This window comes from Polypterus senegalus, chromosome 8 (assembly GCF_016835505.1).
Source record: "Polypterus senegalus isolate Bchr_013 chromosome 8, ASM1683550v1, whole genome shotgun sequence".
Taxonomy (NCBI): domain Eukaryota; kingdom Metazoa; phylum Chordata; class Cladistia; order Polypteriformes; family Polypteridae; genus Polypterus; species Polypterus senegalus.
Genome location: NC_053161.1, coordinates 156,017,892 through 156,042,103, shown reverse-complemented (window position 1 = coordinate 156,042,103; position 24,212 = coordinate 156,017,892). Strand labels below are relative to the sequence as shown.

General features: G+C 40.9%; 1 non-coding gene and 2 pseudogenes across 1 annotated transcript; all 3 read right to left on the bottom strand.

Annotated features, from left to right (window-relative positions):
- Positions 1 to 13,338: 13,338 nt before the first annotated feature.
- On the bottom strand, positions 13,339 to 13,515 carry LOC120534802 (annotated as a pseudogene).
- A 4,079-nt stretch (positions 13,516 to 17,594) lies between these two features.
- LOC120534782 lies at positions 17,595 to 17,784 on the bottom strand. The gene has a single exon (XR_005634799.1). It is a non-coding gene; the product is annotated as a U2 spliceosomal RNA (small nuclear RNA).
- Positions 17,785 to 18,629: 845 nt separating this feature from the next.
- On the bottom strand, positions 18,630 to 18,800 carry LOC120534790 (annotated as a pseudogene).
- Between the last annotated feature and the right edge of the window lie 5,412 nt (positions 18,801 to 24,212).

Genomic DNA, 24,212 nt, shown 5'->3' with positions numbered 1-24,212 from the left:
GAATTTTCTGTATGGGAGGTGAGCACCACACATGTACTCTTAAAGTTGTCATACTCGGGATTGCATAGTTATGGTCTTTTGTAGCTGAATAGAGTTCATTCTGTCTGCTGTTCAAAATCCTTTTTAATTTATTCCCCTCTTCACATACTGAATTGAAATGGCAAAAAACAACGGGCAGAATAAACTGCTTTGTAACACTCTGCTTTCCATAAGGATGCTCCAATCAATCGATCAGCAGCCAATCAAAATCAGCCAATTTTCACTAAAAAAAGACTTGATCAGTAAAAAGGCCAATCACAAAAAACAATATTTTGAGCCCTGCTTTTCTAAGCTTTATGGTAATTTAGTTGTAGCGCTCCTTTACACAGAATTACTGTAGTTGAACCAGCATACCTTCCCCCACCCACTTGTTGCAAATGTCGTGCAGTGTAATTAAAGAGCAGCAAGGGGAAGCTTGATTTAACAGTGAACAAGGGGCGATTGGTGTATTAGCCTTTAATTTAAAGAAAGTGGAGTAATAAACTGAAAAAAAAATTGGAGAATTGTTCTGTGCAACTAGACAAATGGCAAGAAAAGATACTTTAACTCTTTCAGGGCTAATTATTTTTTTCCATTTTGGCCCAAGGCTGAATATTTTTTCCAAAAAACTCAGTTTTCAGAAAAACACAAAGCAACACGAAGTAGTGCTTTCATACAACCTAAAATATTTATTTATGGGAAACGTTCCTGTGTTTTATGTTTCATGAACATCAACACTATGTGAATTCACATACTTATTAAACAGCATAGTCGTGTAAGGTATGTCAATGTTAGAAGCAGCCAATGGTGTGCCAAAGCACACTGCCTGCAGTATGTGTGACACTGGCACCACTGTTTCAGGCATCTGTTGCTGCATGCTGTGGAAGCTGGTGGACATCCTTGGAGTTAAGACCTTTATTTTGTCCTTTAAAATGGACATTGCTTGTGTTTGGGCATCAGGCTTGTTAAAAATGCAGCTGCTTACACTTTTAATTGGAAAAAGAAAAAAGAGGGAGTAAATTTGAAATTGTTGCTTAGTTAAACAATAAACTTTTTTTTAAAGATTTCTTTATTATTTGTTGCTGTGTGTCATACAGCATAAGTTTTGGTATGAAGCACTACATGATTTTATAATTACACCTTAAGAATTACAAATCTAGAAAAAAAAAATACCACCGGTATAAATATAGTAAATATATATTGTAACAGCAAAAAGCTGTAATGCAATTAATGATTTAAAATGATTAAAATGTATAATGCATGTATATTTACATTTAAGCAGTGTTTAATTGCCAATAAATCAATTAATTATGTGAGAGTATATATATATATATATATCTTTTTTTTGTTCGAGAAATGGTGAAAACTACTGTTTTTAATTAAGTCTTGTTACTGATAGGTGCATTACAGAAAAACTAAACATGACAACTTGTAATTATGAGAAGTATTTTATTCTCTTTTGTGCCATATGTATTATGGATAAATATTTTTGTATATATTTTATTAGTTAAAGCATGTATTTTAAGGAAATGTTATTTATTTTAGTATTTTATAGTCACTGAACAGTAAACCTACAGAATTGTATTTTGTTAATAAAAAATTAACAGTTAACACCAGTGGTCTATAGTTTAAATGCACTTTAACAATTTGTGTTTGTCTGGTTATGCAGGAGATTAGTGTTTTTTTGAAAGGGATAAAGAAAAGAAAAATCTAAATTGGCTGATCAAGTAACATGAAATCAGTGATTGGTATTGGCCTTAAAAATCCTGATCAGAGCATCCCTAATAACCCACGTTGCGTCTGACCTAGCACTGAAGATGACAGAGAGATACCAAAAAAAAAGAGAGAGAGCAGGAGAGAATGCATACTACAACCTCCCACTCAACATTTGAGCACCAAGCACCTACGCAAAACGTGGAATACATTGTGGAGGCTTTAATAAAATCATTCTTTACATATATATAGTGCTTTTCTCGCTACTCAAAGCTCTTTAGTGAGTGTGGAAATCACTTCAGCCCCGACTAATGTGTGGTACCCACCTGGATGATGCAACAGCAGCCATTATTGCACCAGTACACTCGCCACACTTTAGTTATTAGGTTGTGAAGAGGTGAGAGATAAAGAGACACAATCAGAGAAGAGGAATGATTAGGGGGCAGAATGACTAGGCAATAGAGAGCAATTTAGCCAGGACATTGGGATAAACCCTACTCTTTTCTGAAGATGCCCAGGGATCTTTTATGACCACTGAGGGTCAGTACCTCATTGTTATGTCTCATCTGAAGGACGGCTGTATATTTACCACAGGGTGTCCCCGTCACTGCACTGGGGCATTGGGATCCACATACTGACCATAGGGTATGCACCCCCTGCTGGTTTCACCAACACCTCTTTCAGCAGCTACCCAAGCTTCTCCCAGATGGTCTCCCACTCAAGTACTGGCTGGGCCCAAACATGCTGAGCTTCACGTGGATGACCACTTCTGAAGTGCATGTGATATGGCTGCTGACATGCTATGCTCACAGAAATTCTATACACAGCGCAATCCATGTGACCTTCCGGTGCCATGTATAAAATAAACACTAAATCTGCCTTTTCGAGTTGCTGTAATTTGACATCAAGTTCAGATTTTCATATAAAAAGTACATTCTTCTGAGTTATAAAAAGAAGCATTCAGAAATGTAGACCAAAAAGAACCAATAAATACATAGTTAAATTGTAGTGTAAAAAACATTTTTTTTGTTTAAAAAAAATCGGCAAGACAGCTCTTGTACAGCATACTACAAAATGAACACCATAAATCAACCGGCAGTCCTAATTTTATTCAGTAGCTTTAGTAGAATTATTCTGCATATAAACCAATGAGGTTACTACATGTACCTGAATTAATATAAAAAAGCATGGCTTCTTAGAATATATATACCAGGGTCTGAAGGTAGCATTGTTTTGACAGAAATAGACTAGAGATACAAATCAGCATCCTTGTAGTTAAGGTTTAATTTTCAAGTCACAAGACTCGCACAAAGAACTCTAGTGTCAAGAAAAAAAATGCACAAATAAACATTTTTGTAAGGCTTAGTCAAGTTTTCAATTAATATTGATGGTCTGAATAAAACTATTTTCACTTTATTCATGGAATTAAGAAGTGCAGCATTCAAGATTTGAAAAGCAGATGTTGAAATAAACAAAAATGAAAAAGCAAATGGCTATCCTCCTGTGCCAGCTTCATATGGAACATATGCTGGCATATGGATAGCTGAGGAGAGTTGAGTATGATGGATGAGAAAATTTCCATGTCTTGCATACAAACAGTAAAAATGTGTGTCTGCTGGACTGAAGTAGGAAACTCTCATGCATCAGGGTTGTAAGGTGCCAAGTACTGATGGCTTATGGTTTTTACACAGAAAGGCACTACAGAGCCTCCATAAGAAAAAGTTTTGTGAAAAATGGAGATACACTGGGGCCATTTGCCATAATACATAATGGAGAATGAAGAGGTGCTGATCACATGGGATTTACCATCTGTAAGGTAATACTTTATTTTAGGCATCACCCTCTCTGTACTTACAGTATTAGTTATTTTTAGTGCATTTTAAAATCTGACATCCTTACTAAGACTTTTAATGACGCTTGTAAGTGAAAAAAGTCTAAAAAAATGTCCAAAATTGTGCTACAGTTATTAAATACAGAATAATTAACCGAATAAATATATGCCTTTCCTACCAAAAATCCTATCTATGACAACTAAGTCATTACTTTTTCAGTCGTTTGCTTCTACAAGACACACAATTAGTTCAGTGGAGTGGACCTGTGTGGAACCAAGAGGTTTCTGGTGATTGTAGTATAAATGTACCTTAAGTAGAAGGGCCAGGTCACTAAATATACTTAACAGTACAGCTAAGTCAGTAATTCAAATAAAAAAGAATATAGCACAGATGTAGGGTAGGGCAGGCCTACCTCAAAAACACAGTGATTTATGCTAGATGACTACTAGTAAGAGAGGCCACCAAGAGACCTATGACAGCTCTGAAAGAGAAGCTTCTGTGGCCGATGATGGGAGAAACTGAAGATGATAACTATTTGCCTGATTGCTTCAATAGCTGCAGAATTTTGGGAGAGTGACAGAGCAGATAGCACCAGAAGATGGCAGTAGCCACTAGTGTAGGGCAGTAGGTGTGCTTTTTCTTACTTACCCATTCTTAGTTGGTGCATTGCTTGTTGACCTGCCAACGTATTTATTTCCAATGCAACCAAATACCACGATTCAGAAGCAGACCAAATCTAGGAAGGAGACTAAATATATGTGTAGTTTGTTCAAACCGTCTTTAGACTGTAGGAGATCTGATCAATTTATTATTGTATGAAGGATATCTATAAAATAAATGGAGAAATCCTAAAAAAAGAAAGCCACATTTGAAGAATCATATATGACATCTCGATTAGTTTTATCCAGAACACATGTGGGAGACCAAGTGCAAGAAGGTTCCAAGGTATTGGGACCAAAAGTGAGCTTTTTTTTGCTGTCGCACCAAACTTTCGTGTTGGGCGTAATACTGTGCATCTTTAAAAAAGCACCACCACCAACTGTCAAGCATGGCGATGGTTGTGCCAGAACCTGGAAGGGAATACAAAGGTAAAAGGGCAAAATAAGTGCAGCCAAAAACAGAAAGAAAAACTGTCTCAGTCTGCAAGAGAACAGCCACCTTTACTGCTCGGGAGATTTATATTCCAACAAGATAACAACTCCAAATATGGAGGTACTGTATAGCTAAATTCTAAAGGCTTAAAAACATCAATGTTAATGTCCTGGAGTGTCCAACTCAAAATCCAGATCTCAATCCAAATGAGAATGTGTGGAGTGTTCACTCATCATTCCCATTAAAGCTGACAAGGCCTGAGCAGTTTTGCAATGAAGAATGAGAAAAAAATGTTCTGTTCAGATGTGCACACAGACTCAATGCTGTTATGGCTGCTAAAGGTGCTTCGACTAAGTATTGGCTTGAAGGGAGTGAATGATTGTATGATCAATTATTTTGTGTTTGATGTAAGTTATTGCAATTCATAGAAATTTGTTCTTATTTGACATTGGAGTCTTTTTATGATGATCAATGTAAAACACTTCTATTTACCTCCACTGTGATCCAATGTTGTAAATGAAGGGTAAATCATTTTTATAAGTGCTGTACATTTAATGCAAGGGCTGATGTCTAAAATTACCCAATAGTCATTTACTGCTGTTTGTTGTTGTTTATTTGGTCTTAATATGACTTAAGCTATCAACATGATAAAGACCTGTTCTCACACTGTGTTTTAGTTGTATTAAGAGTTTATTACAGTATATTAATTTGATTATTTTGTCAGTATTAAGATTTTGTGTAAATTTTCAGTTCAGTAATAGAGATCTTCAGCATTATTGTTAACATAACCTAACATTCTCAAACCCAGTTAATTTAATTTAGAGTTGCAGGGACAGCATCGCTCTTGGCAGCATTGGGCTCAAGGTAAGAAACAACAGGGTGAGAACCAATTACATTTCAGTCTGTATTTCAAACATTCTTTAAATATAGAAAATGCTAATATTAAGAATGTTGTAAATGTTAATAAAGGCTTTATTGTAGACCACTATATGCACATTAGTTACTTTATTTAAAAAATGCATCCTGTTTGGGCCAGTATCCCCTAACCTAATTCTGTCCACAAGCTTATTAAAAATTGCTTATTTTCTTCCACACCCCCACCCTACCATTTCCGATTGGTATAGGGTTTAGATGTGAGTGCTGCCGGTGGGCTGAGAGCTTTATTCTTTTTTGATGTTGCACTTCCTCTTTTACATTAAATTGACATATTTGGTTGATATCTTTATCTAAGGTGACATACTACATTTAACAAACAATTGGTTACATTTCTTTTGCTTTTCCAATTAAAACACAGGTAAGGTGAAGTATCTGGTTGGTCCCTATTTTTCCCCTCTTTTTTTATTGTTTTTAAATTATTTACAAAAAAAAAAAGTCACATAATTTTGAGAAGCAAATATATTAAAATAAGTTTGTGCCATTTTATTCATGATAACTGAAGTTAAAATAATCAGCAATGTAATTGAAAGGGAATTACACAATGAAATGCACTTTTATAGTTTATACCGTATATACTCGCGGATAAGTCGTGACTTGATTTTACAGTATAATTTCTGGTATTTTATATAATGTCGGTCGTATAAGTCGAATGCAGAAGACTCACGCTATTGGTCCAAGAGATTACAATATGCTAACGCCCTCCTGAGGGAGCAACCACGGAGCACATGGCCTTTTTTTCCTATGTGGGTGTGGCAATGCGTGAGCTCCTAACGTGAGCGTGAGCTCCTAACCTCCCTCTCTCTCTCTCTCTCTCTCTCTCTCTTGTGCCCATGTGACCACACGGTAAAAAACTATTCCGAAGTAACATTTGCACTGATTTGTGTTTTTTGTATCTCACATCCTCATACACCTTTATCGAAAGAGCATCCCTTACCTATGATGGAGCAAAGAAAATATGAAGCAGGTTTTAAATTAAACGTCATTGAAGTGGAAAAGAAACTGGTAACTGCGCTGCTGCAACAAAATTCGGTGCATCTGAAAAACTGATGCGAGATTGGAGTAGGCAAGAAGATATAAAAAAAATCAAGTGTCACATTTTTGAATGGGCGTACAAGTCAAGGTCTGATTTTATGATCGATGTTTGACTTGTATGCGAGTATAAACGGTACTCCTCTGCAAAAGCCTTAGGGGGAGTATCCATCACAACAGTGTGATTCTTTGATCATTCTAACCATGCTGCAACAGAGGGTAGGGATTCATTTATGAACTACTGAATTTACATAGAATGCCAATCATCGCATACATTTATACTGGTTGGTTTGTTGGCCTACAGCCAAGTGACTTAACAATTAACTTTTATTATATTGTTCTCTTATCCTTTGGATTTAGCCATCACCCTTGAAATCTCTGTGTATATAACAATTGTCCAATCTTGTTTACATGTGCTGATTTTTCAGTCATCTTTAAGTACATTTTGTGTACTACATCTTTCTCTTTGTTGTTCAGGTGACCTTTGTCTGGTTTTCCTGATATGCTTGAACAGGTTTCTGACATTTAGCCTTTATGTTATTTCTTTAAGATGAATATTATGTAATCCTAAAATTAATTCTTGCACAGCTCCAACATGTCCTGGATGATGAGTGTGACAGTGTGACGCAGAGTTCAGCTGGTAGTCTGTCACAGCCCAGGGCCCTGCTCAGTCTGAAAGATTTGATGGTGAAGTGCAGCTCCCTTGGCATCAAGGGTGCATTCAAGGCCGACTTACCTGCATGGTGCATGGTTTTGTTTATACCTGCTAGGAATCGCTTGGGCGTGTCTGCTTTGGTATTCTTTGGGGAGTGCAGCCTGATGTAGTAGTCCTGGGTCACTCCCATGACAGCCTTCTTTCCTGTCCCGATGATCCCTTCCTTGTCTCACAATACCCTCAGTGGTGTGTGGCCAGATTGGAGTTTTCTAAAGAAGGAGCTGAATTTCTCACCCTTTTCCTAATTCTCCACTTTAGAGTGAAAGACTATGCAACCCAACCACAGGGGATGCACAAACCAGTGTGTTTCTTCATGCCAGTCCCAAGCCCGGATAAATGGGGAGGGTTATGTAAGGAAGGGCATCCGGTGTAAAATTTTGCTAAATCAATATGCGGACAACAATACAAATTTCCATACCAGATCAGTCAAGCCCTGGGTTAACAACGACCGCCACCAGTACTGTTAGCCAACAGGGTGCTGGCTGAAATTGGGCTGCTGTTGGTCAAATGAGAAGAAGAGGGGGGAGATGTGTCTGAAGGCAGGAGGAGAGGAGGAAAGTAAAGAGAGTGGAACTGAGGGTAGAAACTTTGAATGTTGGCAGTATGACTGGTAAGGGGAGAGAGTTAGCAGATATGATGGAGAGAAGGAAGGGTCATATTTTGTGGGTGCAAGAGACTAAATGGAATGGGAGTAAGTCCAGGTGGATTCAATTTGTTCTATCATGGTGTGGATAGGAGAAATGGGGTAGGAGTTATTCTGAAGGAACAGTATGTCAAGAGTGTTTTGGAGGTGAAAAGAGTGGAAATTGGAGGTGTGATGATAAATGTTGTTAGTGCATATGCACCGCAAGTTGGGTGTGCAATGGGTGAGAAAGAAGATTTTTGGAGTGAGTTGGATGAAGTGATGAACAGTGTACACAAGGGACAGAAAGTGGTGATTGGAGTGGATTTCAATGGGCATGTTGGTGAAAGGAACAGAGAAAACGAGGAGGTGATGGGTAGGTATGGTGTCAAGGAGAGGAACGAAGAAGGTCAGAGGATAGTGGATTTTGCCAAAAGGATGGACATGGCTGTTTTGAATATGTATTTTAAGAAGAGGGAGGAACATAGGGTTACGTACAAGAGTGGAGGAAGATGCACACAGGTAGATTACATCCTATGCAGAAGAGTTGATCTGAAGGAGATTGAAGACTGCAAAGTGGTGGCAGGGGAAAATGTAGTTAAGCAGCATAGGATGGTGGTCTGTAGGATGATGTTGGAGATCAAGAAGAGGAAGAGAGTGAGGGCAGAGCCAAGGATCAAATGGCGGAAGTTCGAAAAGGAAGACTGCAAGTTTGAGTTTAGGGAGAAGGTGAGACAGGCACTGGGTGGCAGTGAAGAGTTACCAGACAGCTGGGAAACTACAGCAGATGTAGTAAGGGTGACAGCAAGAAGGGTGCTTGGCGTGACATCTGGAAAGAGGAAGGAGGAAAAGGAAACCTGGTGGTGGAATAAGGAAATACAAGAGAGTATACAGAGGAAGAGGATGGCAAAGAAGAAGTGGGATAGTCGGAGAGATGCAGAAAGTAGACGAGTACAAGAAGATAAGGTGCAAGGTGAAGAGAGAGGTGGTGAAGGCCAAAGAAAAGGCATATGATGTTTTGTATGAGAGGTTGGACACTAAGGAGGGAGTAAAGGACCTGTACCAATTGGCTAGACAGAGGTATCAAGCCGGGAAAGATGTGCAGCAGGTTAGGGTGATAAAGGATAAAGATGGAAACGTACTCACAAGCGAGGAGAATGTGTTGAGCAGATGGGAAGAGTACTTTTGAGAGGCTGATGAATGAAGAGAACAAGAGAGAGAAGAGTTTGGATGATGTGGAGATAGTGAATCAGGAAGTGAAACGGACTATCCAGGAGGAAGTAAGGACGGCTATGAAGAGGATGAAGAATGGAAAGGCCGTTGGTCCGGATGACATACCTGTGGAAGCATGGAGGTGTTTAGGAGAGATGGCAGTGGAGTTTCTAACCAGATTGTTTAATGGAATCTTGGAAAGTGAGAGGATGCCTGAGGAGTGGCGAAGAAGTGTACTGGTGCCGATATTTAAGAATAAGGGGGATCTGCAGGACTGACATAACTACAGGGGAATACAATTGATGAGCCACAGCATGAAGTTATGGGAAAGAGTAGTGGAAGCTATGTTAAGAAGTGAGGTGATGATTAGTGAGCAGCAGTATGGTTTCATGCGAAGAAAGAGCGCCACAGATGCAATGTTTGCTATGAGAATGTTGATGGAGAAGTTTAGAGAAGGCCAGCAGGAGTTGCATTGTGTCATTGTGGATCTGGAGAAAGCATATGACAGGGTGCCCCGAGAGAAGCTGTGGTATTGTATGAGAAAGTCGGGAGTGGCAGAGAAGTACATAAGAGTTGTGCAGGATATGTACGAGGGAAGTGTGACTGATTCATTCAAGATGGAGGTGGGATTACATCAGGGATCGGCTCTGAGCCCTTTCTTATTTGCAGTGGTGATGGACAGGTTGACAGACGAAATTAAACAGGAGTGCCCATGGACTATGATGTTTGCTGATGACATTGTTATCTGTAGCGATAGTAGGGAGCAGGTTGAGGAGACCCTGTAGAGGTGGAGATATGCTCTAGAGTGGAGAGGAATGAAGGTCAGTAGGAACAAGACAGAATACATGTGTGTCAATGAGATGGAGGTCAGTGGAATGGTGAGGATGCAGGGAGTAGAGTTGCCAAAGGTGGAGGAGTTTAAATACTTGGGATCAACAGTACAGAGTAATGGGGATTGTGGAAGAGAGGTGAAAAAGAGTGCAGGCAGGGTGGAATGGGTTCAGAATAGTATCAGGAGTAGTTTGTGACAGACGGGTATCAGCAAGAATGAAAGGGAAAGTCTACAGGATGGTAGTGAGATCAGCTATGTTATATGGGTTGAAGACGGTGGCACTGACCAGACAGCAGGAGACAGAGCTGGAGGTAGCAGAGTTAAAGATGCTAAGATTTGAATTGGGTGTGACGAGGATGGATAGGATTAGAAATGAGTACATTAGAGAGTCGGCTCAAGTTGGTAGACAAAGTGAGAGAGGCGAGATTGTGTTGGTTTGGACATGTGCGGAGGAGAGATGCTGGGTATATTGGGAGAAGGATGCTAAGGACAGAGCTGCCAGGGAAGAGGAAAAGAGGAAGGCCTAAGAGAAGGTTTATGGATGTGGTGAGAGAGGACATGCAGGTGATGGGTGTAACAGAACAAGATGCAGAGGACAGAAAGATATGGAAGAAGATGATCCGCTGTGGCAACCACTAATAGGAGCAGCCAAGTAAAGAAGAAAAAGAGAGTGAAAGACTATGCATTTGGGTTCTTCCTTAAAATGTTGCCTCAGGCTCTCTCAGGTCTCCTGCAACTCACGTATTACATTGATGTGGATAGTACGTTCTTTCAGGGACCACAGCTCTTACTGTAGCCTGCAGAAATCCCTTTGCCATTAGAACCCCTACAGTTTTCCTTTGGCCTGAAAGAAACTTGCAGAGTTTAAATTTTAACAAATTCTCACCAGTCGCTTACCTTCTGGAAGTAACATTTCTTTTCTCTCCATGCAGTGTAAATGTTCCTTATTTCCTGCATGAGTGTCTTCCCTTTCAAGGAGGCTACAATTCAGTTTCCATGACCTTGGGCCGTGGGGAAAGTTTTGGCCCAAGGATTCCTGAAAGTGAATGGCCCTGTGGTCTAAGAAGCAGCATGGGACCAAGTGTACTTGGTCAGCTTTTGCTGCTCTGGAGGTAAAATTGAAGTTGATCCAGGAGAAGGTACAGCCATCAGGCCGCCTCCAGGTGTAGTAGGCTGAGTTTATCCCGGTCATCCCCAGTCAATGCCGTCTCAAAAAACAAGGCCCGCTCATGCCTGTGGTGATGTCACAATCGAGGTGCTACGGCAGCAACAGACGCATATAGAGAACCTGTTGCGTTGTACACGTGTAAATAAATTATTCCCGTGTAAAATTAATTAATGCAATACGTGAAATACCAAAGGCAAGTCAGTTGCGTTATGCATTTTATTTATTTTTATATAAAACGTCACACATAAGGGTTAAATCGCATATATGACATACTTAACAGCGACTATTATATAGATAACAGCAACTCAACATTAATGCAATTAATGCCTTAAACATGAGATTAACCTAAGAGTAACACTGAATACTGTATTGAATAAAACAATGCAATACTGAATGTTCATATATGAAAATGACTATGATAAAGTAAGACAAAAAAGCTAGAAAATCACAGCGACGAGTGGTTGGCACCATATGAAAAATGAATATTTACATGCATCTCAGGAAATCACATTCCTGGATTAAACAGAAGTAACGTGAAAAACAATGCAGATTTACCCGTTAATAATCACAAGAAAAGCTACATTTAACACTTTGTTAATGCAGTTAAATCTAAAAAATAACAAGCACCACCAGATAAAATACAAACAGCCAATATTTTGGAATGACTAATGATAAACGATGATTTTTTTCAAACCATCATAAAATAAGCAAAATTAACAAATGTGCTGATATTAATCTGTACGAAAGCAGAACGTTATATCAAAAGAACTGGCTTATTAGTTACCTCTTTTTTGTCAATGTAGCCAGTTTACGTTTGGGGTTAGCGTATTCCTTAAAAATACCACGTTTATCTGCAGTGCGCTTGCAATAATTATTTAAACAGATGTTGGCCACTGTAGACATGGACAACTTCAGTAAGTCACAGATACTCTTCCCACAAACACCGTTACCAACTTGCAGTCCACATCTGTGCAGGCGTTCGTTAAACAGTGAGATTAATGCAGATTTTTGATTTTTTAACAATAAAAAATTTGACTCATATTCAGCATTAGTAACAATTGACTGGAAAATCAAAAGCATTTGTTTAACACATTTAACCAACAAATCTGAGGGCCATTTCAGACCACCCCTGTCTGAGTCAAGCAGGTAAATATATTCCTGTGAAAATTCTAAATGCAATGACTTATCCATGACTAGCTCAGTGTGACATGTGCAGAAATGAACTGCGCCTGTAACCATTTTAAACCCTACATAACCAGCAACAAATATAAGTGATTTGGACTGTGCCTCAGTTAACATTAAATCATCACATTTAGAGATAACAGTAACCAAATCCGAATTAAGAACCTCAACATTGTCATCATTTGAACTATCAGTTGTTTCATTTGCCTCGACAACCAGGGACACAGCAGGTTGATGGCATCTTGTGACCTATATAAAAAATGAACTAGTTAAATTCACATATTTGCAACACTAAATATCACCATGCATGCAGCTTACTGTTCATATACATTTTTACACAACTGTAGCTAAACATTCCTTTCTTAAGCCTACTCTCGACAATAAAATAGGTAATACTACTCTGTATTATTGTATGTTTTAAAAAAAAAATTGTCGTGGCGAAACCTCCCATCATTTCACTAGGCGACACCTAACACAGGTCACAGAATCACACCATTATAATGCATTACATGCCCTAACCTCCACTTGTAGCATTATCGATGTTACCCGGCACGCGGTCTGAACTTATAACATTTACAACTTCAATAACCTCATATCAAAAAACTGAAACGCCATTAACTTTCTTTACAACTTCAACGACGATCTTAGACGGAAAGTTCAGCTGGCACTGTTTGTAAACATAGCACCTCGATTGTGACGACACCGGACCAATAAGTAACGCATGAGCGGGCCTTGTTTTTTGAGACTGCATTGACTTACCCCACAACAGCGGCTTTCTAATTCCGAGCCGAGCCTGACATCTGTTGGAATGCTGGAAGTACTACAAGCAATAGCGTCCTACAGCAACGCATGAATATTTTAATTTAATTAATTAATTATTCTTTTAATTAATTAAATCAATCCTGCTCTGGCTAGAGTTTCTTTCCCTTCCCTCATAGTAGCCAATCCCCAGCCAAGGCTGCTTGTCTTGTTTTATACCAATAAAGGAGAAAGTGCACCGCTCCTGGAAGTACTGCAATACCAGGTCGATCAAGTGGAGTGGACGGAGCAAGCCCCTATTCCATCTCCCTGTTCCAAAAATCAATTTAATATATGGTCCCCAGATAGGGGACGTATCAGATATTAAACTGATAAGAACAGATTTTTTTTTTTTTGAAAAAATATACTTTATTTACGTACATGTTTGGATGATATATATAAACACAATCTAGTAGTCTTACAATCTACAACAATCTGCTATCTCAAATGGAAACTACTGTATTCAGCTATAGTCTGATACCGTCTTTCACTATCCTTTACCTACTACACCTTATTTACATATACACAGGTAATATATCTATACAAAAAAAAACACTGCTTTAAAATTTTACACACCATATTAAGTGTTGTGTCAATAACATTTGGTTATTTTCCATTACATTCAATACAGCATTCCACATTCTATTGCTATTTACAAGTTATTCCAGTCTCAACTTGGTCCCCGTCTTTGAAGGCTTGTCCTCAAAGAGAGGGCTTTGCCAAGGGCTGCAGTAAAACAAAGGTTACATTAAAACACTTCTTGGAGGGAGAGGTGGCTTTACATATCCTCAGTTCTTCAAGGAGTCCAGGATAGAATAGTCTCTGAGGAGGCTGCGGATGTATCTGCAGCAGTCCCGGATTGTCACCCTTTCCCTCCTGAGGACGAGGTGGTTCCTGAAGACCCATAGAGCGTCTTTCATGTAGCACATGAAACACCATGCCTCCTCAGTGGTTTCCAGTGAGTGGGTACCCGGGAAAAGTCCATAGAGCACCAATGGTGCGAGAGATTGTGTCTGGGTACTGACTCTTCCAATTCCTCTTCCTGGGCGTCAAGGAGTGACCTTACTACTGGGCATTCCCAGAAGAGGTGCAGTGCGTCTTCTTCCCACAGGACGCACCACGGACACTGTCTGTATCTGCACAGATTCCTGGCATGCATTAATGAGCGGAGAGGCATTCCCCCCTGTACAGCCATCCACGCCAGGTCCTTGTGCCTGTTTGTCAGTTCTTCTGAGGCTATTTTCTCCCAGACCACCGTGGCTATCTCTGATGGTAGAGTTCTGATAGGCTCCATTGTATCTTTGGCTCTGATGGTTTTCGGTTTCCACAGGTCCGGCTTGACTCCATGAAGTCAATGTTCCCTTACGAAGTGGACAACATCCATGTAGAACCATGGAGTGTCCCAGTTGTAAATGTAGGAGCTGTCCCTCTTGTCCCAGCCGAACATTTTCCAGACGGGCAGGAGGAAGAAGTTGGACATGGAGTTTCCGGACGATTCACCGCTGTACTCCGTCAGTGTCCTGCGGATGCAGTTGTAGGCAAAGAGGGTCCTGAGCAGGGTGGGGATGTCAAAGATGCCTTTCCCACCCTTTCGAGGTTCCTTATACATGACTGCCCGCTTGACTCTGTCCATCATGGAGCCTCAGATAAAGTGAAAGACTGCCCTGGTGATAGGTCTGCAGACTGTGGTGAGGGGTGGCCACGTTTGCGTTTGGTTCGGGTACTGCAGAACCGGGAGGATTTCGTTCCGCAGCACAAGCGCTTTGCCTTCCATTGTGAGGTCCCTGAGGTTCCACAGCCCGATCTTCTGCCTGACTTTGGCCAGTCTCTCGTCCCATGCCTTCAGGGCCTCTTCCTCTCTGCCGAACCAGCTGCCCAGAATCTTGATAGAGGCCCATCTGATGGTGAAATGGGCGGAGGGTGTCAGGTGCCATTCCCCGAAGAGTATCGCCTCTGACTTCCCGCAGTTGACCTTTGCCCCCGAAGCTCATCTGAAGTCTTAGCAGATCTCCGCCAGCGCCGTCATCGATCTCAGGTCTGTGCAGATCACGGTGATGTCGTCCATGTAGGGGGATCATCTGATCTCTCGCCTGTCCGGTCCCGGTGCAGTGATCCCTCTGATCTCTGGTCTTCCTCTGATCCATTCCACCAGGAGCTCTATACAACAGACAAAGAGAAGAGGGAAGAGGGGGCAGCCTTGTCTGACCCCGGACAGGACTGGGAAGGGGTCAGTTTTCCAGCCGTTCACCAGCACCGTGCTGGAGATGTCTCGGTACATCAAGCTGATGTATAAACGGAGCGTGTCACCCATTCCGAGACCTCGCAGAGCTCCGATCATGAACTTGTGGGACACCTGGTCGAAGACTTTCTCTTTATCTAGGCTGGCCACGGTGATGCGGCATTGTTTCACGTAGTGCACCGAATCCCTGATCATAGCCAAGCTGTCGGCGATCCTGCGTCCGGGGATGCCGCAGGTCTGGTCTGGGTGAATGACATGTCCGATCACCTTTTTTAGCCAGTTGGCTATTACCTTGGCCAGGTTCTTGTAGTTCATGTTCAGAAGGGTGATGGGGCACCAATTTCTCAGCTCGCCTCTCCCTTCTGTTTGTACAAGATTGTGATCATTCCTTCTCTCAACAACAGAGGCATTCTGCCCTCCACCAGCATCTCCCGGTAGAGCTCCAGCAGGTCCGGGCCATTGAGGTCCCACAGTGCGACGTACAGTTCGGCTGGTAGCCCATCACCACCCATGGTCCTTCCGGTTCTAAAGGATCTGTCGGCAGAGTGCAGCTCCCCCAGCGTCAAGGGTGTGTTCAAAGCAGACTTGCATGCGGGATCCACGGTTTTGTTTATACCTGCTAGGAACCGGTTGGTTGCTTTTGCTTCAGTCATCTTTCGGGAGTAGAGGCTTCTGTAGTAGTCCCAGACCACTCCCATCACTGCCTCCTTTCCCATCCTGACAACACCTCCCTCGTCTAGCAGTTCTCTCAGGGGTGTGGGGCCGGAGTTTCGTTTCCTAAAGAAAAAGGAGTTACACTTCTCACCTTTCTCCAGGTTCTCTACTAAGGATCAAAAGACTATGCATTTGGATTCCTCCTCGAAATGCCTCCTCAGGCTCTCCCTGGTCTCCTTCAACTCACGTTTCACGTCCCAGCCGTACTGGTGAAGCTCTTGCAGGGACCACAGCTCCTTCTGCAGTCTGCAGAATTCCCTTTGCCATTGGCTCGCCTGCTGTCTTTCTTTGGCCTGAAAGAAACTGCGAAGTTTGATTTTGACAAATTCCCACCAATTGCTTTCCTTCTGGAAGTGGCGTTTCTCTTCCTTTCAAGCGGTGTAGGCTGTCTTTAGCTCCTGCATAACGTCTTCCCTTTCCTGGAGGCTACAATTCAGTTTCCACGACCCTGGGCCATGTGGAAAGTTTTGGTCGAGGGATCCCTGGAAGTGAACTGCCCTATGGTCTGAGAAGAAGCACGGGACCAAGTTGTACTTCTCGGCTTTCACTGCTCTGGGGACGAAATTGATCCGGGAGTGGCTCGGGCCAGCTCCAGGTGTAGTTGGCCGAACCCGTCCCGGTAGTCCCCACCGCGTCCGACAGGGAAGTCTAGTCTGGTGAATGTGCTAGAGCTGCATTGTCCTTCCATAACCTGACAATGACAGACCACTTACTTGTCCAGAAGCCGTTCCTGTCCAGGATCTGGGTGGGTTCCCTCACCACGGTGCAGAAGCGTTTCAGGAACGTGGAGTTGTCCTTGCCAGGTGTATGAGGATTTCTCATGGCGATCATCACTCTCCTTTCCTCTCTCTGTATGGGGCTGTTCTCCACAAATCGAGGAAAGGAGGAGTCCGGCACCGCATTCCAGACCATTTCCCAGTAACATTTGCAGATCGCAATGGAGGCAAACGCGACATAGAAGAGCCCACGGCGAATGACTGGACGCTCAGGGTTTCAGCTCTGGAGAATCCCTGCTCCATGACCATCTTCCTCTCAAAGATCTCTGCATTCATTGCAGGGATCCGTCCCTCCACCTCCTTCAGCCTCAGCACCACCAATTGCTTCATCCAGGGTTCCAGACCTGGGGTGCCCTCCTGGAGCTTCCTGGCTGAAGTCGGGTGAGCTGCGGCCTGGGAAGTAGAGGGGCCAGGCGAGGAGTGCTCTTCTAGGCTGGGAATGGCTGCCTTCTCCTTAGCCAGCCTCTCAGAGGTCTTCCTTCCCGGAGCGGAAGCAGGAACTGGAGCCACGGTTGTCGAACTCATTGTTTTTGTCTTCAAGGTGGAGGTCCTCTGCAGTTGAGAAATTAATGCAAATGAGCCTCCTCAATCTTCTTTTTTTTTTCTCCTCTTCTTTTTTTTTTCTCTCTTAGCTGTTGAAACTGTTCTTGGTTGAAATGCTTTCAACTTTGCAAAAAGTGGTGGTCAAGCCAACCTACTTCCGCTCAGAATCAAGGATTAGGTAGCCGTAAAAACAGCTCTTGTTCCTCCTTACTGACTTTGAGAGCAGTGGACTCAGCTGACCTGCTCAATCGCCGTCAAAAGGATTAAGATCGCATGCACGATGCAAATGGCAGACCAAATGGCTCTCTGCTCTGATAAGAACAGATAATACACTTGATCTTAGCCAAAGGGCAGAGAAGCAATGCTACAAATTGCCCAGGCCAGCCAGCCCCACCATCTTGCCCATGCGTCAACTACATGGTAAGCAACTTGGCAGGAGTAATCAGATGCCCTAACACAAGCACCAAGGCATGAACCCATATGACATTCCACACCCTTGTGACAAAAGCGGCCTACCTTGGAGCCAATCTGGGCACCAGACTTGACAGGCCTAATACAAAGCCCAAGGGTTGCCACAACAGGGAAAAAATGTTTGGACTTGTGCAGAAACAAGGCAGTCAATACAGATGGTAGTAGGCGTGGGGGAGAGGAACTGAGAGGCAGTCCCTTTTTGGGGGCGGGGACCAGGCTAGGAAGAGGACGGCTTCAAACCACCATCACCACCTCCATCCCCGCCCATAGATGCACACAAAACAAAGGAGACGTCAGTGAAGAGTGGTGACGTGCTAGATATCCTTTGAGACACCACGTTCACACCTCTTCAGACACCACGTTCACACCTGTTGGAGATGGAAGGTGAAAAGGAGAAGGCACATCCTGGCCTGGCTGTGTGAACAAGGCCTCGAACACAGGGATTATTGCAGCAACATCAGGCATCCTGCAGGACTGCTTTGTGGTTTCTGGGAGCTTAACCAGGCTTCTTGCTACTGGTTTAAGCTTGGACACTATTGCAATCATTCCACAAGACCAACTTTCTAATTCTGAGCCTTGGCTGTTGGAATGCAGGAAGCACTACAAGCAATAGCAGCTGACAGCCACATGGGTTTGAAGTATTCCAGACTATCACTTTTTTTTCTTTCACCCTGGTATTGTTGAAGTTTCTTTCCCTGCTACTAGCCAGGCCCCGCCCAACGCTTGTCTTAACACTTAGAAAGTGCACCGTTCCTGGATATACTGCAATACCAGGTAGATGCGTGGACTGGATGGAGCAATCCCCTACCCTATCCCTTGTTCCCAAAATCAATTTAATATATGGTTCGCAGATATGGGAGGTTTCAGATATTAAACTTTTTTTGCCTGAACTTCATACCTTAAGACACATCACTTTACATCATTGTTCTCTTTTCACTTTGTTAAATGCTAAATTTTACAGTGTTCCTGTCAGTTATGGGCTCATCCTCATACTACTCTTGGATTTAATGTAGCCCCCACCATCACCTCACACCCCTTCACTGTGCTTCCATCACCTTTCACTCATATTATTTGCCCCTATACGTCCAACTCCTCTCTCATAAAAATTCATCTCTGTTCGCCCTTATCTGTTAGGTTGTCATTAATATTTTTCATTTATTTCCATGATTGCCCTTACCCCCTATCCTTTCTCATCATGTATTCTTGTACATATAATATTCCTTGAGTTGTCGCTATGTTTTTGGTCTTTATCATTTTGTTTTTTGACCACCATAATGCCTGTTTTCCTGTGTTTAATATCACCCTTTTCTTGGCTTTTTAATTGGTGACTCCTTTTTCGATTTCCAGGCCATACACCACCATGTCACTAGTTATTTGTTTACTTTTAAACAGATTATTCAGCCTTGTTTCTTTCGTATGCCATAACTCTTTTGCTGTTTCACATTTCCAAAAGACATGTATTACATTCTTTTCTTCATTACACCCTTCTCTTGGACATATTTTTTCCAAAATTTCTTTTATAGCTTGCTGCTGTTGTTGGTAGCACCTCCATTAAACTCTAACATGCAAAATCTTTTTGCTTATTTATTAACTTTTTCATGTGTTGTTGGTTTCCAAACCACCTTGGATTCTTCCATTGAAAAATACTTTGCTCTTAAGACTGGTTGCTCCCTTTCCATGAATTTCACCAAATCTTTCCAAAGCCACATCCTACTTCCTTACTTCCACAAGCTTTATTGCATCTCTTATTAGTACTAAATTTTCCACTCCTTCTTCTCGGCACAACACATCTAATCTTCTTCTACATGTTTTTTTTGATGAGCTGTTTCATCCTGTTCATTCCAGTACCCTTGCCAGTATTTTATAATCTTGACACAACAGAGTGACTGGTCTCCAGTTGTTGATTTCTTTTCCTTCCTTCTTGGGTATCTGGGTTATAATTCCAGTCTTCATGGTATTTGTCATTTCTTTTCATTGGAAAATTTCCTTCAATACTTCTACCATATTTGGTATTAATACGTCTTAGAACTTTCAGTAGCAGTAAACAGAAATCCCGTCGCAGCCTGGTGCTTTGCCATCTTTACATCCTTAGCATTTCCAGTATCTTCAGCTGTCACCTCTTCTGTCAGTTTTTCACAATCTTCTTCTGGTATTTCTCTTTCTACCATCCTCACCATTTCTTTAATTTTTTTTTCTGTTGTTTCCCCCTATACAAATTTCTTTCTTTTTTTTAAATTTATTTAAAGCATGTAACATTCCATACAATCAAGTCACGCTTAACAAAACTACATTCAATTCAATCCCCAGACATGAGAAAGAGAGGAAGGAGAACAGCCACCTTAATTCCATCTGGGAGTCCACCAAACACAGCTGTTAGTGGATTAGAAGGGATTGTGAATCCTAGGCTGTCTGATTGACATTTAAACATTTTTGTCCAGAAAGATGTTAATTTGGTACACACCCAAAACATGTGGCCTAGTGAAGCTGGATAATTCAATGCTTTGCACATATGGAGCTCAAGTGAATTCTGTGCATGGCTGCCTTCCATTCCTTCTCTGAAATATTGAGTATGAGATCATTTTCCCATAGTACTTTGGGATCTTTAAAAGGAAGAATCTTTGAAATGTTTTTTTTATATTATAGAAATGCTATTTGAGTCTTTAAGACTGATCAAGATCTCTTCTGGAATAGAAATAGGTGGGAGGTAAGGGAAACTGTGCAGATATTGTTTAGCAAAGTTTCTAATTTGGATATAGTGGAAAAATTGTGTTGATGGGAAAATAAATTTAGAGTGTAATTGTTCATAGGACTCCAAGACATTATTTACATACACGTCTCTAAATGATTTATTTCCATATATTTTCAAAACATGTGTAAGTTTGAGAGGGTGGAAAAATGTGGTTATCATGTAGAGGTGCACAGATAAAATATTCTTTGACTTGAAGAGCTTCCTACATTGGTTCCATATTCTGAGTGAATAAAGCACAATTGGGTTGTTAGTTTATTGACAATACCGTGTATTTACTGGTGTACAGAGCAAGGAATATAAAGAGGTACTGCAGGACTTCATTTCTGTTGCAGACCAAGCTAGTGTGTGTTCATCTATTTGTGTCAGTGTCCAGGTTTTTATAGGTTGTATGTTTGCCTCCCAGTAATACATTTGAAAATTTCGATGAGTGGATATTTTGAATTCCTAATAAGTGAGGTTATGATTGAATCTAATTTCTTTAAAAAAATGATTTGTTAATGTATGTGGGGATGTTTTGAAAAAGAAAGAGAAGCTTAATGAGGATATTCATCTTAATAGTATTAATTCTTCCTGCTAAAGTAAGATGGAAGGTAGACCATCTGTGCACCTTTTGTTTAATTTTGTCCATGCAAACAGCAAAATTTTATTGAAAAAGGGCTTTATATTTACTTGTGATATTTACCCCTAGATATTTAAACTGATCTGCAATGCTAAAAATAAAAGTGTCAAATCTATAGCTGCTTGCTAAAGAATTCACTGGAAAAAGCACACTTTTGTTTAAATTAATTTTGAGTCCAGATATCTTTTGAAATTCTGCTAGTACAGTTAGGGCTGCAGGCACTGCATTTTGGAGTAGCATCCACTTGCAGAGCCACAGCACCATACATCAGTGGTGTAGCAGCTGTGTCGGGGGGCAAGGGGGGACATCTGTCCCCAGGCGCAGCGTCCAGGGTGGCCAAATTGATGTTTCGAAATTTTAGAATCAAATGTTTTCTATTCTTAAATGCACTAAAAATTAAATCAAAAACATTTGCATACTCAGTCCATCACTCCATCAGTATGAGAATATCTTTTTCCTATGTTTTTTGTGTCTCTGATTTCAAAGCACGTATTAGTTCTATATACCCAACAGACAATTATTTATTTCCTCCAGTACTCTAACATGCTTGACTCCCACTCAGAAACATTTTTCATGTTATTAAACAGGTCACGCGTCTGACATGAGGCATTAGTGTATCATTGTCTTAAGTTGTTGCAAACGCCATTTCTGTGTGCCAAGTGATTTGTGTTTATGTGTTTGATAGAAAATTGATTGGGATGTGGTGATGTATTTTGGCTGCAAAAGTCTAGACGTTTCCCCATCATATTTTCATATGAATAAATTGTAAATAATGCAGTTTTTATAAATATATAATTATTTTGCTTTATAATTTGCTACATACTTTCTTTAAAATAATTTTTAAATGCAGATAATGAATTTTTTCTTACAAAAACTAATGACGGATTTAGATTTTAAAGAACGCGAGACGGCGTTATCATTTTCGGAGACTTATGTGAAAGTTTTTTCTATTATAAATCATTTTTTAAATACATTTTTAAAAATTTTCTTTCCCTTCCCCATTGCATTTTGGCAAACAGGATTGGGAGCGAAATCTTCAGTTGTCCCCGGGCTCTGAAAACCCTAGCTACGCCTCTGCCATACGTCGCCGCAGTTGTAGACCCGGAAGTGGTGTCACCATTTCTAGGCGAGGCGAACACAACAAGTCTCTATTTTTAGCACGAGCGCAGCATTTTCGAGCACAAACAAAATATGACAGAAAACAGCACGGTATTGTTATTATTGTTATTACTGTTATTTTTAATTATAATTATAAAACTGTTCATTTTGCAAAATAGTTTGAAAAGTTAACGTTACGTTTATGTGTATGTAATCTTTGGCTGGAGAGGTAATTGTTAATGACTGCAACACTGGTTACGGGGGTTTGCCATTTTCGCCCAGATACTGCTTTAGTCAAAGTATTCAATGATATGCACTCCACTGACCATGATTGCATTTTTAGGCCCATAGTATTACAGCTATAGTAAGTGCCATATTTGATACTATAGACCATGATATTCATCTGGTCAACTACATGAACCATCTCAGTGTTCTAAAATAGAGGTTTGCCTAGTAGAAAGTAGATTCCTTGAAATATTTATTTGTTGAATTCTAACAAAACAGAAGTGCTAGTCACTGGTTCGAAATCTGCTAAAAATGTCAGTCTGAATGTAACATGTCTGTTGATGGCACCCCTATCACTCACAATACACTAATTCTAAACTTGGGTATATCTACAGTGAATACACATACTAATTTGATACACATACTAAACATGTATCTAGAGTAGCCTTCATTTTACTTAAGAAATATTGCAAAACTTAAATTATGTTAGCATTCCATGATGCTAAATAACTTATCTTATTACTTCTATGTGGATCACCGTAAGGCTCTGTGGCTGATAACAGACTTAATTTAGTTCAAAATACAGTGGCTGAAGAGCTTACAAGAGCCAAGAAATATGAACAGCATATATCACCCCTGTTTTGCTTTCTTTACGTTTCCTTTCTGCAAATTTTGTATTTCGTATTGAATTATTAGGTGCTGGTGATCACCTGTTTCACTTTGCATAGTTAAGGATCTCAATATTTGAGTTCCCTTTTAATTCCTTACAATCACTCTTACAGGAAGTGGGATATCTTGTTGCCTCTAGAATAAAAAAATTTGTAACTGAAAATAAAACAGTAGTTTGTAAAGCACACTATTTTAGGAACAGCCCTCCCATAGTAGTATGAGATTCCGACAGTTTGTCAGCCTTCAGATCTAGGATAAAAATATATTTGTTTAGTCCGTCCAATAAGTAAAATTTACAATGAATCTACATTCCTATTTTTTTTTTAACAATGACTGTTCCCCCAGCCCTGGAAACTCCACCAATTGCCACTGCCTCAGTTACTGTTCCTCCAGCCTCGGAGACTCCACCAACTGCCTGTGCCGCAATGACCGTTCCACATACAACCATTGTTTACACAGGAAAAGTTTGTTTGCATGCAGTGGTCAGAATGAGGTGCCCAATTTGCAATGTTCAAATAAATAAATGGAACTTGAAAAACCATATTGACCGCAAACACACGGAGCATAAAACACAAGACATCAATGCTAGAGCCACCTTACCAGTCAATGCATTGATGGGAAAAAATGGCATTTTTGCTGTTATGAAGACATTTAAAGGGCATAGCATACCACTTCATGTATAGTGTAAAACATAGAGGGAGATTCACACTGTGCTATGTGAATCCAATGAATGCCAGATCAATATGGAAGTAGCACAAAGGAGTGGCCTTGTATCTTACAACTGCAAACACATCAGGTCAGTTAGCTACTGTGCTTCCTCGGCCAAGACTGTTTCTGCACAAAGTGGTTTAGTGAAGAAAAGAAGAAGACCTACCTTGCTCAGCAGCAGCTTGCGAACACCAACAGGGTTCTAATATCAGTATGTAATACCACAAACAAAAAAATGTATTTCAGTCTATG